Source organism: Triticum urartu, chromosome 2A (genome assembly GCF_056163025.1).
Source record: "Triticum urartu cultivar PI428250 chromosome 2A, HENAU_Tu73, whole genome shotgun sequence".
Taxonomy (NCBI): Eukaryota; Viridiplantae; Streptophyta; class Magnoliopsida; order Poales; family Poaceae; genus Triticum; species Triticum urartu.
This window is the reverse complement of record NC_141874.1, coordinates 114,620,849-114,637,857: the sequence shown is the minus strand read 5'-3', so window position 1 is coordinate 114,637,857 and position 17,009 is coordinate 114,620,849. Positions and strand designations below refer to the sequence as shown.

The 17,009-nt window shown below is 45.3% G+C and overlaps 1 non-coding gene and 1 pseudogene across 1 annotated transcript; both read right to left on the bottom strand.

Annotated features, from left to right (window-relative positions):
- Positions 1 to 6,814: 6,814 nt before the first annotated feature.
- LOC147984189 (UDP-glycosyltransferase 1 pseudogene) lies at positions 6,815 to 8,529 on the bottom strand (annotated as a pseudogene).
- Positions 8,530 to 15,252: 6,723 nt separating this feature from the next.
- On the bottom strand, positions 15,253 to 15,324 carry TRNAW-CCA (transfer RNA tryptophan (anticodon CCA)). The gene has a single exon. It is a non-coding gene; the product is annotated as a tRNA-Trp (tRNA).
- Between the last annotated feature and the right edge of the window lie 1,685 nt (positions 15,325 to 17,009).

The window sequence follows — 17,009 nt, the reverse complement described above, 5'->3', positions numbered from 1 at the left end:
CGTACGTGTTCTTGTCTTTCCTGTTAAGGTTCTGCCACAGTTCCTTATTCTAGTCCTTGTCCTACACATGTTAGGTTCTACTTCATATATGCTACTTGCTATACTGTCTGCTTTAGATATGATAGGCTACGGTTCATATATGCAGAAGCTATTTACCTTCTCTCTGTTAGAACACATAACTTGTTTTATCTCTTCTATATTAGTCATGCTTTATCTAGTATTTCTGTTAATAAAATCATTTGGTAAATTGCTCATATTTCCAACAGGTTCAACATGTTTTAGAATATGTTCATCTAGTATTAAAAAATTATTGTGTAAAATTATACTTACAATTCTTTGAAATTCTGGTGGGGTGCAACAAATGGCGAGCGAAAGTGCATTGGATAGCGTGGGATAAAATGTGCCGAGCGAAGCGGGACGGTGGAATGGGATTTCGTGATCCAGAAGCGTTTAATCAGGCCTTATTGGCCAAGCAGGCATGGAGGATTGTCCAACACCCTGATTCACTTTGTGCAAGGGTTTTTAAATCAAGCTACTTCCCTGAAGGATCAATTATGAATGCAACATGCCCTTCTGGTGGCTCTTACACTTTTAGGAGCATTATTCATGGGCAAGAACTTTTACGACAAGGGACCATTTGGCGCGTTGGCAGTGGAGCAAGTATGAATATCCACCATGACCCGTGGATCCCAAGGCAAGGAAGTCTGACACCACTGGGTGCGGATTATGTGCATGGTGTAAACAAGGTATGTGATTTGATGGTGCAATCTGGAAGAGAGTGGGACACACAACAAATTGACAGTATGTTCTCCGCTGATGATGCCAATGATATTAAGCAAATAGCTATTGGCGGCCTTGAGATGGATGATTATCTAGCATGGAATCATACTAAAAATGGACAGTTTATGGTTCAGTCAGCTTACCACTTGAAGATGGCCATGAATATGACGAAATCGGGACAGCCTGAATCGTCAATGTCGGTGGCAAGACACAAAGGATGGCTCGGGCTGTGGGATACAAATGCTCCGAACAAGGCAAAAATTCATGTTTGAAGGCTGATTAGGAATGGTTTGGCCGTTGGTTCGGAGCTGCATAGGCGTCGAATCAAACCTGGCATCTTCTGTCCGGCTTGCGGCAGGGAGGAGACGATCTTTCACAGATTCTGGAGCTGCCCACATTCGACGCTATTCTGGAAGCGACTTCGCTCGGAAACGGGAACTCCGGTGGCGATCCCACCGGTCCATATCGATTCCCAAAGCGCGGTGGCGAGATGACTGTTGGGTTGGTTTGCCGACGCACGGGAGGAGGATAAACAAATAATGGTTCAAGCGACATATGGTCTTTGGCTAGCCAGAAACGAAACAAAACACGGGAAGGAAAGAAGATCCCCGAACCACATGAAATAGTGACCTCGGTGCTGGCATATGTCGCTGAGTGGAAGGGGTTTCATGGAAGTAAGGAGAAGCTGCAAAAGCCGGAGATCAAACAGAGATGGGTTCCATCGGACGAGGGCTGGATCAAGGCAAATTTTGATGGAGCTATTTATAAGGAAGGAGCGAAGTGTGGGTTAGGCGCTGTACTACGGGACCACTCAGGAGCTTTTCGAGCTGCGACCTGCCACTTCATTGATGGTGTATCTGATCTGGAGGTTGCTGAAATATATGCATGCAGGAGAGCACTTTAGGTGGCGGCCGAATTTAATACAACAAAGCTCCTGCTGGAGACGGACTGTGCTGCTCTAGCCAAAATGTTGAGTGCAAAGGAGAAAATACTCTCAGCTGCTGGGGGAAAGTATCCAGTGCTCCCAGCTTTGGGGTACTCCCAGTGCTCCAATGTCAAAACACATTTTTAAATGTTTCAAAAAATTCTGGAAAAAAATGAGAATGTTCACAAGGAATGTCACTACATCCCATAAAATATTTAGGTCCAACATCAAAATGTACACTGAGAAACAAAAAAGAAAAATACAGATCTGAATAGTATCAATGTTGCTTTTGTCTCTTCTTTACACTATTCATCCTAGATTTCACATTTTTTTTCTCAATGTGTGATCCGAGTTTGGACCTGAAACTTTTAGGGCTTGTAGTCATATTCATTATGAACATTCATAATTTTTTTTAGAATTTTTTGAAATATTAAAAAAAATGTTTATTGACATTGGAGTACCGGGAGTACTCCAAGGCTGGCAGCACCGGATACTTTCCCAGCTGCTGGACCCCTTGTGGAGGAGATCAAGGAGAGGATGAAGTTGTTCCAAGAAGTGAAAGTGTCATGGGTAAGACGTAGTGCAAATTCTGCCGCGGATAAATTAGCTAAAGTAGGCTTAAGTGAGGAACTGTGTAAGGTTTGGTTTGCTATTCCCCCAGATTGTATCCTGGGAATTGTATCGGGCGAGATTCCTAGTTTCGTTTAATTAGTCAATAAAGCGGCAGCATTTGATTCTCAAAAAAAAAAATTCTACAAACACGGTTGACATGTTTTGATACATTTCTACAAATTTAATATTATTACACAATAATTTTCATATATATTGAATAATTTCAAAAGGTACAATGTTGTCAATTTTTTGATAGTTATGTATTTCAGAAATACAATGAGGATACACCATAATCATGTATCCTTCTGGTCCGGAATGAAGATATATATATTTACACAATAATCTTAAAGTAAAAAAATAAAACCAATGGATCACTCATCACAAAAATTGCAAAGCAACACGTGGAATTGGTCTACATAATTTTCTAGCTATTACTTGTACATATCGGATACTTTGCCCATGTGGGCAGATCGTGACGTTTAGTAACCTTTTTTTGCGGGAAACATAGAGCTTTATTCAATCATAAACGGCTCCAGCGCGATCAGCCATCAGGCTCGTCACTAGGAAACCGGGAGGAGAGTCCATCCAACAACCAGTCACCCCCAGTGTGCTTGCATGCTTTGCACAAAGGTGCGCTGAATTGTTAGCTTGTCTCAGTACATGATGAATTTCAAAACTAAGGAAAGTTGAGGCTAGCCTTCAATTTCGACAAGAATAGGCGCTATGACAGAGCGCGAAAATTGTCGCGAGTTCCAGAGCTGTACCAGCTCCAAACAATCTACTTCAAGCATCACTCGCGAAGAACCTCGAAGCTTGCCGAAGATGACTCCATCTCGTAGAGCCAGGGCTTCTGCGATGAGCGGATCCGTAACATGGGGGTGCGGCTTACTCCAGGCAGCAACAAAGGCGGATGAGGTTCTAGCAAGACCCCCTGCTCCGCTTCTGTTTTCAGTCAACGAGACGCTAGCGTCTGTATTTATCTTGAGCCACTCTGGGTCAGGTGGTCTCCAACCATAACCAGGCATAATCCTGGTATGTTCATCGGGAAGCTCTAACAACATTAAGGCTTCTCGAATCCGTTTCAGGGACTGACCTGGATGCAAACTCTCTCTGTCATGTGTTATGTTATTGCGAGAAGTCCATATAGCCCACATGACAGTAATGATCTTCGACCGGTCCCCTTCATTGATGCGTGTGTCACACAAAATATCCTTGCACCAAGTGATCGGATGTAATTGTGGAAGCTTGACATCAAGCCATTTCCTAGCTTCTGTCCAGAAGCTTTGAGCATGGGAACACTTGATGAGAGCGTGCACCATGTCTTCGTCTGCACCCTTTTGCAGATTTTGCATCGGGCACTAGTAGCAACGTGCCTATATTTCAGTGTTGATTCGACCGGCAAAATGCCACGAAGAACCCGCCACCAAAAGACCCGTACTTTGGGCAACACCTTAAGCTTCCAGAGCCGAGTCCATAACTGTTTGTCATTCTCAGAAGTTTCAGTAATCGTCCCTTCTCCTAGAGCCAACTGCTCGTTGCGAGTCATAAGAGCATGATACACAGATTTTACAGTATAGGATCCCGACCTCTCGTGAGCCCATGCCCAGAAGTCGTCGCCACCACCTTGCCGAAGAGGAAGATTCAAGATTGCATCGGCATCCGGTGGTGTGAAATTACTCCTTATAAGATCAACTTTCCAGCTCCAGTTGTCTGTATCGATGAGGTCTGAAACTGTGTGAAGGTTGGCGCTCCCAATCTGAACTGAGGGTTGTAGAGAAAGCTTTCTAGGTAGCCACCGGTCAGCCCAAATTTTCACAGAAGTGCCATCACAAATTCGCCATAGCAAGCCAGCTTCTAGTGCCTTCCTCCCAGCCATGATACCCTTCCATGTCGCGGAGGCGTTTCGTGGCACAGAAGCACTCATGAAATCAGAGTTTGGGAAATAGCGTCCTTTTAGAACCCTAGAGCACAAGGACTCCGGGTTTGTCATCAATCTCTAGCCATGTTTGCCCAAAAGCGCAATGTTGAAACATTCCAAGTCGCGGAACCCCATTCCTCCTTTGATCTTAGGAAGTGACAAGGACTTCCAGTCTATCTAGTGCAGAGATTTGCGATCGATGGAACTGCTCCACCAATATTTTGCCATCGGCGACGAGATGCTCTTGTAAACTTTCTTGGTTAACTTGAAACAACTCATTGTGAATGTTGGAATAGACTGGGCAACTGACTTAAGCAAGACTTCCCTTGCCGCGCAAGAAACCAAGCGCTCAGTCCCGCCATTCATCCTTGATCGCACCCGTTCGCCAATGTAGGCAAATGTCCCGGAAGTGATCCGACCCAGTGCAGTCGCCAGGCCCAAGTATCTCTCATTGAAAGCCTCAACCGAAACGCCCAATGTAGCTTTCAGGGCAACTCTAACCGGATCTGGTGTGTTTGGGCTGAATAAGATGGAACTTTTGTCCCTATTCACACATTGGCCTGAGCATGTTCCATAAATATCCAGTATATGGTTTAACCTAGCAGCACTCTCCATCCTTGCATTCATGAAGATGAGACTATCATCTGCGAATAGCAGATGGTTGATCCAAGGATGAATGGGTGCTAACCCGGATTCCTCTATCTACTTGAGCTCTACCAAAGCTGTTGAGCAAAGTTGTGAAGCCTTCTGCACAGAGAAGAAAGAGGTAGGGTGACACGGGACAACCTTGTCGCAGCCCCTGGAGGGGGTGAAGTATGGCAAGAGCTCACCGTTCACGCGAACTGCAAATCAGACTGACGAGACACACTTCAAAATCAGCCGAACAAAGGAGGCGCTGAAGCCTAACTTAGACATGATGGCCTCAAGATAGTGCCATTCCACGCGATCACATGCTTTCATCATGTCCAGTTTGACAGCACAACCAAAATTCTTTCCTTTTTTCCTTCTTTTCATTGCATGCACACTTTCATGTGCTATGAGCACGTTATCGATGATGAGTCGCCCCGGTACAAAGGCACTTTGCTCCTCACTCACGATATCATTCAGAAAACCTCTTATCCTATTGACAATACACTTTGTTGCAATTTTGTATAAAACGAGACAAAGGGAGATGGGTCTATATTGCTTGATGCTTTGAGGGTGCCGTACCTTAGGAATTAGTGTAATCGATGTGTCATTCATCCCCTCCGGTAATTCACCCCCATTTAGAAATCCAAGCACTGCCGGGACGATGTCATCCTTAAGAATCGTCCAATGCCTCTGAAAGAAGCCCGCGGTGAAGCCGTCCACTCCCGGTGCTTTTGATGGCGCCATCTGAAACAACGCTGTTTTGACCTCTTGTGCAGTGTAGGCCATATCAATGTGCGCGTTCATTTGATCAGACACGCGGGTTGGAACTAGGTCCATAAGCCCATCCATGGGGTTGAACCCCTGCGACGTTTATAGGGCTTGGTAAAACTGTTGGACTTCACTCTGATCGTCCTCCGGGGTTTGACAGACAGAGCTGTCATCACGTACAAGTCTCTCGGTTTTGTTTATGCGTCTTCTCATGGCCACTTGGGCATGAAAGAACTTTGTGTTGCGGTCTCCATGACGCAACCAGGGTACCCTCGACCTCTGGCGCAACCATATCTCTTCCTGGCGAAGAACCTCTCGTAGCTTTTTTACTGTGGCCTTCTCTTCATCGGTTGGGCCTCGACCAACAGCCTGACAACGCAGGCGATCCAGCTTTGCCCGAAGTTTCTTGATGGTGGCAGTAAGGCTGCCAAACTCTCTCGCACCCCATGCAGATAAAGACTATTGCATGTTCTGAAGTGCGATAAGCACACCAGCCAAACCTTGCTGACCCGACCCCCGTTGCCAGTTTTCCAAAACCATCCGGTCGTAGTCTGCATGGGTTTGCCAAACTTCCTCGTAGCGAAAAGGTTTCGCTCCTCTTGTTCTGTACGCAGACACTTGTTTCTTCCGCTCCACAAGCACAAAGCAATGATCTGACTCGGTCGTACTGATGTGTCTCACTCGCGTGCAGCCGTACAGGTGAAGTAGGTCTGGATTCCCAAAGGCTCGGTCCAGCCTCGCTTTCACGTTATCAACACCCGGTTGACCATTATCCCATGTGTACTCTGCCCCAGTCCAACCCAGATCCTGGAACAAGCAATCATCAGTAGCCTCTCGGAAAGCTCGCATCTGCCACTCAACCTGGAGGTGCAGGTTCTAAACACCGTCATGGAGATTTTTTTCATGTTCTTTCTCTGTAGCATACACTGTATTTGAGGGCTATCCTACATGATTAAATAAAATACAAGGGATGTTTCTACAAAATAATTCCTCCCCGCACGTATCCACTTATATGTGGGTCACTGCTATGCTGGCACTTCATGTGGGTAGGGTGTACGTTTTAATACGGAAGGAGGCACCGTATTTGCATGACTGAACAAGTTCGAGCACTAGTTGTATGTATTTTGCAATTTTAGGCACCAAACTGACCGTACAAGATAAGTTTAGGCACCTCCGGTGTATTTAACTCAAAAATTTTCTCTATATTGCGTGTAGGAAGTACATGCCCATAGAGGATGAAACTACAAGTCAAAAAGGAAAAAAAAAGGATGAAACTAAAATCACACATTGACTTCACGCTCACCGCTTACACCCACGGCCAACTCAAAACGTCAAGCACGAATCCACGCGTCCACCAGCCCCGCCAATGTCGCCTCTGATTCCCCGCCCTCAAGTAGAGCCTCTTTCGCCCGCCTCATCACCGCCAAAGTCCGCTCTCGGAGCACCCTCCCGCCGTCGGAGTCCATCATCCACCTGACCTTCTTGGCAACCTCCTCGGCCTCCACCACCTCCTTGTCGTACCCTTCCATTGCGACGGCCAGCTCCATCTCTTTCTCCAGGAACACCGCGTTCATTAGTTGCTCCGCGTACAACGGCCACGCCAGCATCGGCACGCCTGCCATGACCGACTCGAGCACCGAGTTCCACCCGCAGTGTGTCACAAAACAACCAACCGCATCGTGGGCCAGCACGTCGCGTTGCGGCGCCCATGACTTCACGACGAGGCCCCTGCCCTGGGTCCGTTCAAGGAAACCCTGTGGGAGGAGGGCATCCAAGTCCGGCTCCGGCGGCTTCTCGGAGTTCTTCGACGAGTTGTCGCTTGGCGGGCTCCGCACCACCCACAGGAACCTCTGTCCACTGGCTTCCAGCCCGGCGGCCACCTTCCTCGTTTGTTTGGCGCTGAATCGGCCGAGGCTGCCGAAGGAGAGGAACACCACGCTGCCTTTGGGCTGCGTGTCCAGCCACGCGAGGCACTCGTCACCGCGCTTCACGCCCACCTCCTCCGACTTGATCAGTGGCCCAATACAGTACACCGGGGGCGTCCGGAGGCCGGATGGTGCGCAGAGTCCGGCCACGATGGTGTCCATGGCGCGCGGCTCCAGCGAGCGGAAGGTGTTGACGATGATGCCTTGGGACCGAAACATGTTGGTGCTCATGTTTAGAAATGCCTTGTAGGGCGCGCTGTCACGATCCATAAGCCGCTGAATGGCGTGCGTCGCCGGGAACGAGGTGATTCCCGGAGCGTGCACGAGTTCTTGGCCCATTTCCCTGCAGCTCCTCGTGCTTTTGCCGTGGAGAACCGCGAGGTGCAATAAGAAAGCCAAGATTTGCGCCCCGGAGGTGCAGAAGAAGTAGGCGGGGATGCGGAGCTCCGTGGCCACGTTGATGGCGGCGCCGCAGAAGAAGTCCAGCACGATGACAGCCGGGGTGTCGCCGGCGAGGAAGTCACGGAGATGCGGGTTGGAGAGGCGGACGACCTCGAAGGTCAGCATCTCCGGCGGCTCAGACCCGAGGAGCTTGACTTGTGGTAGACGGTGGAAAGAGATGTCGGGGTTGGCCGCGGAGACGCCGGCGAGGAAGGGGCCCGTGGCGCTGGTGTCGTGCGGCGAGTCGACGAGGGCGACAGTGACGGCCAGTCCACGAGCCGCGAAGAGCTTGCCGAGCTCGATCATGGAGACCAGATGCCCCATGCCCGGCGACGGGTAGAGCACCACCTGCGGCTTCCGGGGGCTCATGGTGGTGTTGGCTCCGGCGCCGACCATGTTGACGACAATAGCTTTCGCTTCTGATCGGCGGCGTGGATTTTTGGAGCGTATGTTTCCGTTAGGAATGTGTGTGCGAGACAGTGAGGAAGAGAGGGAGAGTAGGATGATTTGAGATGGAGATGATGAAGACGAACCAAAGATCTATTTATAGGGGCGCAACGGCTGGTGCTTTTGCGTCGATCCTTCCCATGACGGAACTCCAATCTGGCACCGAACCTTCTCAGGCTGCAGGCGGGTAGAGATTGAACCTAGACACCCACTTTACTCGTATTAGTAAATGAGCACGTGCAATACATGTTGATAATTGCTCGTTGATATTAGGGAGAAAATTAACTGCATGTTGATATTAGATAGGATATCAATTACGTATATTAATTATAAAATTAATATAGATGTTTATATTTGGTATGCTTTTAGTTGCATGCTCAACATGTTAAGAGCTCCCTATTGGAGCAATCTAAGTCGTTTGATTAACATGAATTAATGACTGAGATTAATTGAATCTATCTTATTGGATCTTTTTATATTGATATAGATATAGATATAGATATACAATATGTTAATAGATCGTCCTGGTGAGTATCGGATGAAACGAAAGGGTGATCGCCGCAACGTCATCGATGACAAATGGAATCAAACTTTTCGTCTCTTTTTTTTTTGCGAGGAACTTTTCGTCTCTCCTAATGTCCCTCGAGGGAATCAGTTCAGCACAAAAAGCAATTGTTAATCTACCATACGGCGTATGTGCTAAGCTATCTTAAATGAAAAGAATTGATAAAAAACAATTGTTAATCGAGAACGACAATGTTTGCACTGATAGTTACCTTTGCACGCCGTTAACTAGTACTCCTACTCATGTAAAACAACATACTCCAGAGGCTCGTTGATGATTGGCTCACGTCTATCTCGTCGAGAAGAAGAAAAGATGGTTGACATACGTCATAGCTTACGTATCATCAAATGCCTTTCTTCTACGGAGGACCTATTTTGAGTACCTAAAGTTAATCAATGGATGCTTGATCCTAAATATTAAATACCAGTAGGCAGTGGTGGTTTTGGCACCCTTGAAGTGATGCCACATGTAAAGGCGTGGAACCACTGTGTATGTATGTCTGCAGATGCATGTTATACCACTATATCTCTTTTCATATATTTTGAACTATACTTTCTTTTCTATTTTATTTTTATATATTTGAACTCCTCGCGCCAAGACCTTGAGGACAACACAGTCTTGAATACATTTTAAGTACGTTCAAACGTTTCAATCCATTTATTTCACTCAATCTTGTGAAATATACTCCCTCCATCCCACAATGTAAGGCCATTTCTAACCGATCCCCGGAAAGTTAAGGGAGTATCCGGCGGAGTAAAGTTAGTGAAGTAATTTTTTACTCCACTAACGATGGACGCACCTAGCCGATCCCCTATAGTTAGTGAAGTAAAAACCAAAATTGTGTAGATTTTTTGTCCTAGCCGCATGAACTTCAAACACTACACAATATACATCATGAGAATATTAAAATAAAACATGCATAACATAACCTTCATAAATATAGTTTCATCATCACAAATTTCAAATAAAAACATGCAAAGTTCACCCAAAAGTCATCACTTCAAATACAATCTTTAATCCAAAATCACCACAAACATAGCATGCATATGTTGTGGATCAAGCCAACCAATGGCATGCACCACCACCCCCTCGGCCACCACAACTCAAACGAGGTACTCGGTGAAGAAACCAACTCCACCATCCTGTCGGCCACCATCACCACCGCCATCCTCTCGGCCACCATCAACACCCCCCCCCTCGGCCACCACCAACATTCCGAAGAGAGGCTTCCAAGATCGCTCCAAGAGTGGGCTCATAATACTTCCTTGCGGTTCCATCCATTGTGTTTAGATTCATGAACATGATAGCATGTTCTTCGGCTTTCTTGGCATCACGAATCCTCTCCTCCTCAAGTGCAAGCCTACGCTCCTCCTCTTTCAACTTTCTCTCTTCGTCCGCCAACTTGGTCTTTCATTTCTCATCCTCCAACACCTCGAACTCATTCCACCTCGCCATCTTCTCTTCTTTGCGTTCGGCCGCCAACACCTTCTTGGTCTTGATGATTGCCACAAGTTCTTTGTAAGTACCACCGAATGCATTTCTCTTCTTTCTTTCTTTTGCAATCTTGTTTACTTCCGGTCTATTGTTGGCATCTTCGTCAACCACGTCGTCCGCCTCAACGGCTATGCTCAACCTTGATCTCTTTGGAGTGGTCTTCGCGATTCTTTGGATCCACTTCTCGTTCTTGCATAGATCTTTGTAGCAATGATGCAACGTGAAGGGCTTGTGGCCAAACTTGGTGTTCCTATGCTTGAATAGTTCTTGGATGTAGGGGCCATACTCCACCACTTGCACACTGCTCGGTGGTGTTATTCACTTGGTTGATGCATCTGGACCATCAGTTGCGCTGGTCATGAATGACGCTCCAACAATGCCCAAGGGAACCTTGAATACAACTTGATCGCACGTCCACGGAGTTGTTGTAGTGCTCGGTAATTCTCTCCCGAAACATAGTCTTGGTTTTATCAGTTCCAATTGTTGCATCCACGAAGATCGCGCACCAAGAATCACAAAGAGTAAGATCCTCTTTTTGGTTGTAGTTGGCAGTGCGTGACCTTGACGCCGGCGTGCTTTCTCCGGTCACCTCCACAACCTCCTCTTCCTCGGCCACCTCCTCATAGTTCGCCTCCTCCTCCTCCTCCTCGGCCTTTTTTAGAGAAAATGCATACGCCCGACTTTATAAATAAAGCCACCAGGCAGAGCACCACACATAAGAACCAAAGTTCATCAAACCACCATAACAAAGCAACCACGAGGCACAGCTCAAATCAAATGATAGTTTAAAGGGCGCGGGCCCAACCAAACCAAAACATAAGATGGCACGCATGCCAACAACCTACTGCTAGGAGACTAATGACCCAAATCTCGGTAGATCACACGGAGGCAGGGGAGGACATCATGTTGGCAGACGCTCGGACCTTGTTGATCAGCTCCAACATACCATCCACATCTGCAGGTTTAGTCAATAATTTCCACTATTGCAATAAGAATAGACATTTTAAACAGGACGTCAGTTGGCTTGTTAGGAAAAACACCATCAATGGTGAATTTGTTCCTAATATTCCGCAAAGACCAACAGAGGGCACCCAACCCAAGCCTCTTAGTCCGACCCTGGATGTTGGCAGCCAGTAAGTGAAGGAAATATGCCCTAGAGGCAATAATAAAGTTGTTATTTTATATTTCCTTATATCATGATAAATGTTTATTATTCATGCTAGAATTGTATTAACCAGAAACTTGATACATGTGTGGATACATAGACAAAACACCGTGTCCCTAGTAAGCCTCTACTAGACTAGCTCGTTAACCAAAGATGGTTAAGTTTCCTAACCATAGACATGTGTTGTCATTTGATGAACGGGATCACATCATTAGGAGAATGATGTGATGGACAAGACCCATCCGTTAGCATAGCATATTGATCCTTCAATTTTATTGCTATTGCTTTCTTCATGTCTAATACATATTCCTTCGACTATGAGATTATGCAACTCCCGGATACCGGAGGAATACCTTGTGTGCTATCAAACGTCACAATGTAACTGGGTGATTATAAAGATGCTCTACAGGTATCTCCGAAGGTGTTTGTTGGGTTGGCATAGATCGAGATTAGGATTTGTCAATCCAAGTATCGGAGAGGTATCTCTGGGCCCTCTCGGTAATGCACATCATAAGAAGCCTTGCAAGCAAAGTGACTAATGAGTTAGTTGTGGGATGATGTATTACGGAACGAGTAAAGAGACTTGCTGCTAACGAGATTGAACTAGGTTAGTGGATACCCATGATCGAATCCCGGGCAAGTAACATATCAATGACAAAGGGAATAACGTATGTTGTCATAATGGTTCGACCGATAAAGATCTTTGTATAATATGTAGGAGCCAATATGAGCATCCAGGTTCCGCTATTGGTTATTGACCGAACTGGTGGCTCGGTCATGTCTACATAGTTCTCGAACCCGTAGGGTCCGCACGCTTAACGTTCATTGACGATATAGTATTATATGAGTTATGTGATTTGGTGACTGAATGTTGTTCAGAGTCCCGGATGAGATCACAGACATGACGAGGAGTCTCGAAATGGTCGAGAGGAAAAGATTGATATATAGGACGATGGTATTTGGACACCGGAAGTGTTCCGGAGGGTACCGGGTACTTATCGGGTCATCGGAAAGGAGTTTCGTGCACCCCCGACAAAGATATGGGCCTTATGGTCCAAGTGAGGGAACACACAAGCCCTGGTGCACCCCTACAGAGGCCAGCCATATGAGGAGGAGAAGGAAAGAGGGGAGGGCATGGAAAATGTGGATTCGGATTCCTACTTCCCTCCCTCTCCCTCCTCTTTCCTCCCCCCTCGGTTATATATGGCAGGGGGCGCGCGCGGCTTGGGAGGGACTCCAAGTAGGATTCCTCCTACTTGGGCGTCTCCTATGGCTGCTCCCCTCCCCCTCCCACCTATATATACGTGGGGAGGGGGCGCCTAGAACACACACCAACAATTGTTAGCCGTTTGCAGCGCTCCCCTCCACAGTTTACGTCTCCGGTTATTCTTCGTAGTGCTTGGGCGAAGCCCTGCACGGATCACTTCACCATCATAGTCACCACGCGACTTTTACTCAGCCGCGACGCGGGGGAGTAAATTTAGGAAGAAAGTTGGGGCCGGAGTAAAAATTATACTCCCTTATGACGGATAAGAGATTGGCTAGGTGCCTGCCAGAAAAGTAAAACAAAATTGAAATAAGGTACTGGTTAGAAGTGCCCTAAGGCATCTTTTGGTTTATAGGATAGGAATATCAGAGAAACTGGAAAAACACGGGAAATAAAATGGCATGTATCTCGATTTCTATAGCGAAAGAGGTGTCATTTGATACATATGAGAAAATATTTTTATTGACTCTAGCCTAATGTTTTTACATTTGAAATATGAAGGATTAATTCCTATCACAAGTAGGAATATGATGCATTCCTATAAGCCAAAGGGCTTAAAAAAACTCCTTTAAAAATTCTATCCTATGGAGTTCCTACAAAAAATTCCTACGAACTAAAGAAGGTCTAATTGCTTCTGCTGTAAGAATCATGCTGCCGCTAAAAAGTAAAAACGATCAACGTGGGCCTGCATTTTAAAATCGTGCTCATGGTGGATAGGAGAGCTGCAGTTAGGAGCTAATAAGAGTAAGAATTTCTTATTTGACCCTTTCTTAAAATTTGCTTTCCTATTTGGCCCAAAATAAAAAAATTCTCTATTTGACGTCTAAAGTAATTTTTGTTCCTTATATAACACTATTGTCCATTTTAGACACTAACGGTGCTAACTGTGAGGTGAAAAGACCATTTTGCCCCTAATGCATTGTGTAAATGTCCTGGATGAAGTAAAAGAGCAATCAGCTCACCCATGTTTTAGGGATGTCCAAAGGATGCTGCACATGTATATGTATGCTCCAATATTTTGTCTTAGGTAATCTGGTATGTGCATGTAAAAGCCGTACAAAACATCCGTAGAATTTGTACTAGTATATCTATGATCAGTGTAGTACCATATTTTGATTAGTTCATCATGTTCTGATTTCTGAAGCACAGTATACACAGTCACATACCATTAAATCCTCCAATTAGCACTTCATCCTGAATTTGTTTACACGTTCCAAAGTACAGAATTACACATAGTCACATACTACTAAATCCTATATAAGCTAGTTATATACCGCTAGTATATATATGTGATAGCTTGTACGGCTGATACAAATTCTACGGATATACTGTACGGCTTTTACACGCACATACCAGTTTACCTACGAAACAAAAATATAGCAGGATCCTTTGAACATCCCTAAAACATGGGTGAATTGATTGCTTTTGAACTACATCCAGGATAGTTGCACAATGCACTAGGGGCAAAGTGGTCTTTTCACGTCACACTTAACCCCGTTAGTGCCTAAAATGGAAGGAAGTGTCATATAAGAAGTGAAAATTACTTTAGATATCAAATAGGGAGCGCCTAAACTTGTATATAATCTTGTGTCACCAACTGCGCCTCGTTAGATCATGTTCCCTTTTTACAATATATATAAAATTTTAAAACCACGACAACCGGCGCCATGGGCTTACTTGCGAAACGGGCCTTCGGAGTCTAGGGATTTAAGGAGTTGGGCCTCAATTTGCTGTTGCGGTTTGCCGAGGGATATTGAACCCCAAAAAACAAAAAAAAAGCATGTCTAAAAAAAGTGTAGAAGATAAAAAGGAAAAAAGGACCGGATTATATATGTTCAGGGTATTGATCATGTTTCCTTTTTACAATATATATAAAATTTTAAAACCACGACAACCGGCGCCATGGGCTTACTTGCGAAACGGGCCTTCGGAGTCTAGGGATTTAAGGAGTTGGGCCTCAATTTGCTGTTGCGGTTTGCCGAGGGATATTGAACCCCAAAACACAAAAAAAAAGCATGTCTAAAAAAAGTGTAGAAGATAAAAAGGAAAAAAGGACCGGATTATATATGTTCAGGGTATTGATCATGTTTCCTTTTTACAATATATATAAAATTTTAAAACCACGACAACCGGCGCCATGGGCTTACTTGCGAAACGGGCCTTCGGAGTCTAGGGATTTAAGGAGTTGGGCCTCAATTTGCTGTTGCGTTTTGCCGAGGGATATTGAACCCCCAAAAAACAAAAAAAAGCATGTCTAAGAAAAAGTGTAGAAGATAAAAAGGAAAAAAGGACCGGATTATATATGTTCGGGCTATTGAACCCGACGTGAATCGAACACGCAACCTTCTGATCTGGAGTCAGACGCGCTACCATTGCGCCACGGATCCGGTTATGCTATGGACAACACTACAACATATAGGTACGCAGAACCTAGAACCAGGATCCAATGTCCAACCATGGGCGTGACTGACAGTTTGACACCTTTTGATCGGCGCAACGCTGTCGCCGATTGGCGCCGAGCACGGATCTGCTGCCTCCATGGTCGCACGTTGCACGAATCAGCATCAACGAGCGGCTGATACGACTGGTCGAGTGCTCGTCCCTCAGCGAGATGCATCCTTGCCTCCTTGGTCGCTGGCGGCGTCCGTCGAAAAGTCAAAAGATGGAGGTTTCTTGCGTAGCACTAGCACCACACCGGATGCCAATCGACCGTGAGTGGCCAACGTGAGGAAAATCTAACACGTTTTTGTCTGCTTCTCAGATAGTGGTTGGTCAACTGATGGTAGTGGTAAATGTGTAACAAACGCAAATTGATAGTGATATTTCAAACCAATTTTAAAAATGGTATATGTAAGCATATGGGCAAGTTTTGATTGTCTTATAAAGAATTTTGAGTTAAATATACTAGGGGTGCCTCAACTTGTTCGGTACGGTCAGTTTAGTGTCTAAAGTTGTAAAATACATGAATTGGTGCTCGAACTTGTTTGACTGTGCAAATACGGTGCCTCATTCCGTATCCAGGCGTACGCTATGCGGGCATTGTGTGACAGCATGGTGGTGGCCCACATATAGGGCTCATTCGGTTTGGAGGAAATCAAAACGTAGGAATTAGGAGTAGTATAGGAATATGATAGGATGGCACTTGCCATCCTAAGGAATTGACTTGCCTCGTTCCTACGCGTAAAATGAGCTTTGAGTGGATGTGTAGTTTCCTCCAAAAACACGGGAAATGAGTAGTATTCCTACGAAATTCCTGCACGCATTTCCTACAAACCGAATGCATATATAGGAAATTTTCCTCTGGAATCCTTATTCCTATGTTTTTCCTACGAAAATCCTCCAAACCGAATGAGGCCATAACTGGCTGAGAGCAGGGGAGGAGCTGGGTAGCCTTCGCGTGAGGAATCGCCTCATATTTTATTTAATCACGTATGAAAGCCAACAGTAAAATAAATTGCATGATTCAATGCTGAGATCTCACAGTCGTAGATTGCATTATACACACAGGCTATCCATCACGCTAAAATATGCACAGTGGACTTTCATGAGGTCGAATTATATATACGGCGTTGCTGTGCAAAAGGTAACTTTGGAGCACGGGCATATTGTGCCTGTTTCTCTTAAGTTCAGAGAATTGGATTTTTACAACTAAAAAAAAAGCTGAACTTTTAAGTGACAGTTTTTAACCCTTAAAGAAAACATGCCCAGTGGCCACCGTGCTCCGAAAATCTGCTCTGGCTGCTATGTACATCTTCAAGCTATTCTTTTATATATGGTACTCCTTTGGGCCCACACAAGTTTTATTTTTATTTTTCATATTTTTTTTGTCTTTGATATTGTTTTTACCTTTTGAAAGAAGAAATACGAGAAAAAGTTGCAACTGCCATAAACTTAAAAGAAAGCGCTAGTGCATTTCATGTTTTTGGAAAATGTTTCACATGTATTCAAAAGTTATAACGTGTTTTTGAAATTCGTCAGGTTCTGATGGAATTTTGTCTATTTTGGGCCTAGCCCAATAGCAGTTTCAGAAATTCCTAATAAATCCTAGAGGCCCATGCAGCCCATTTGTGCA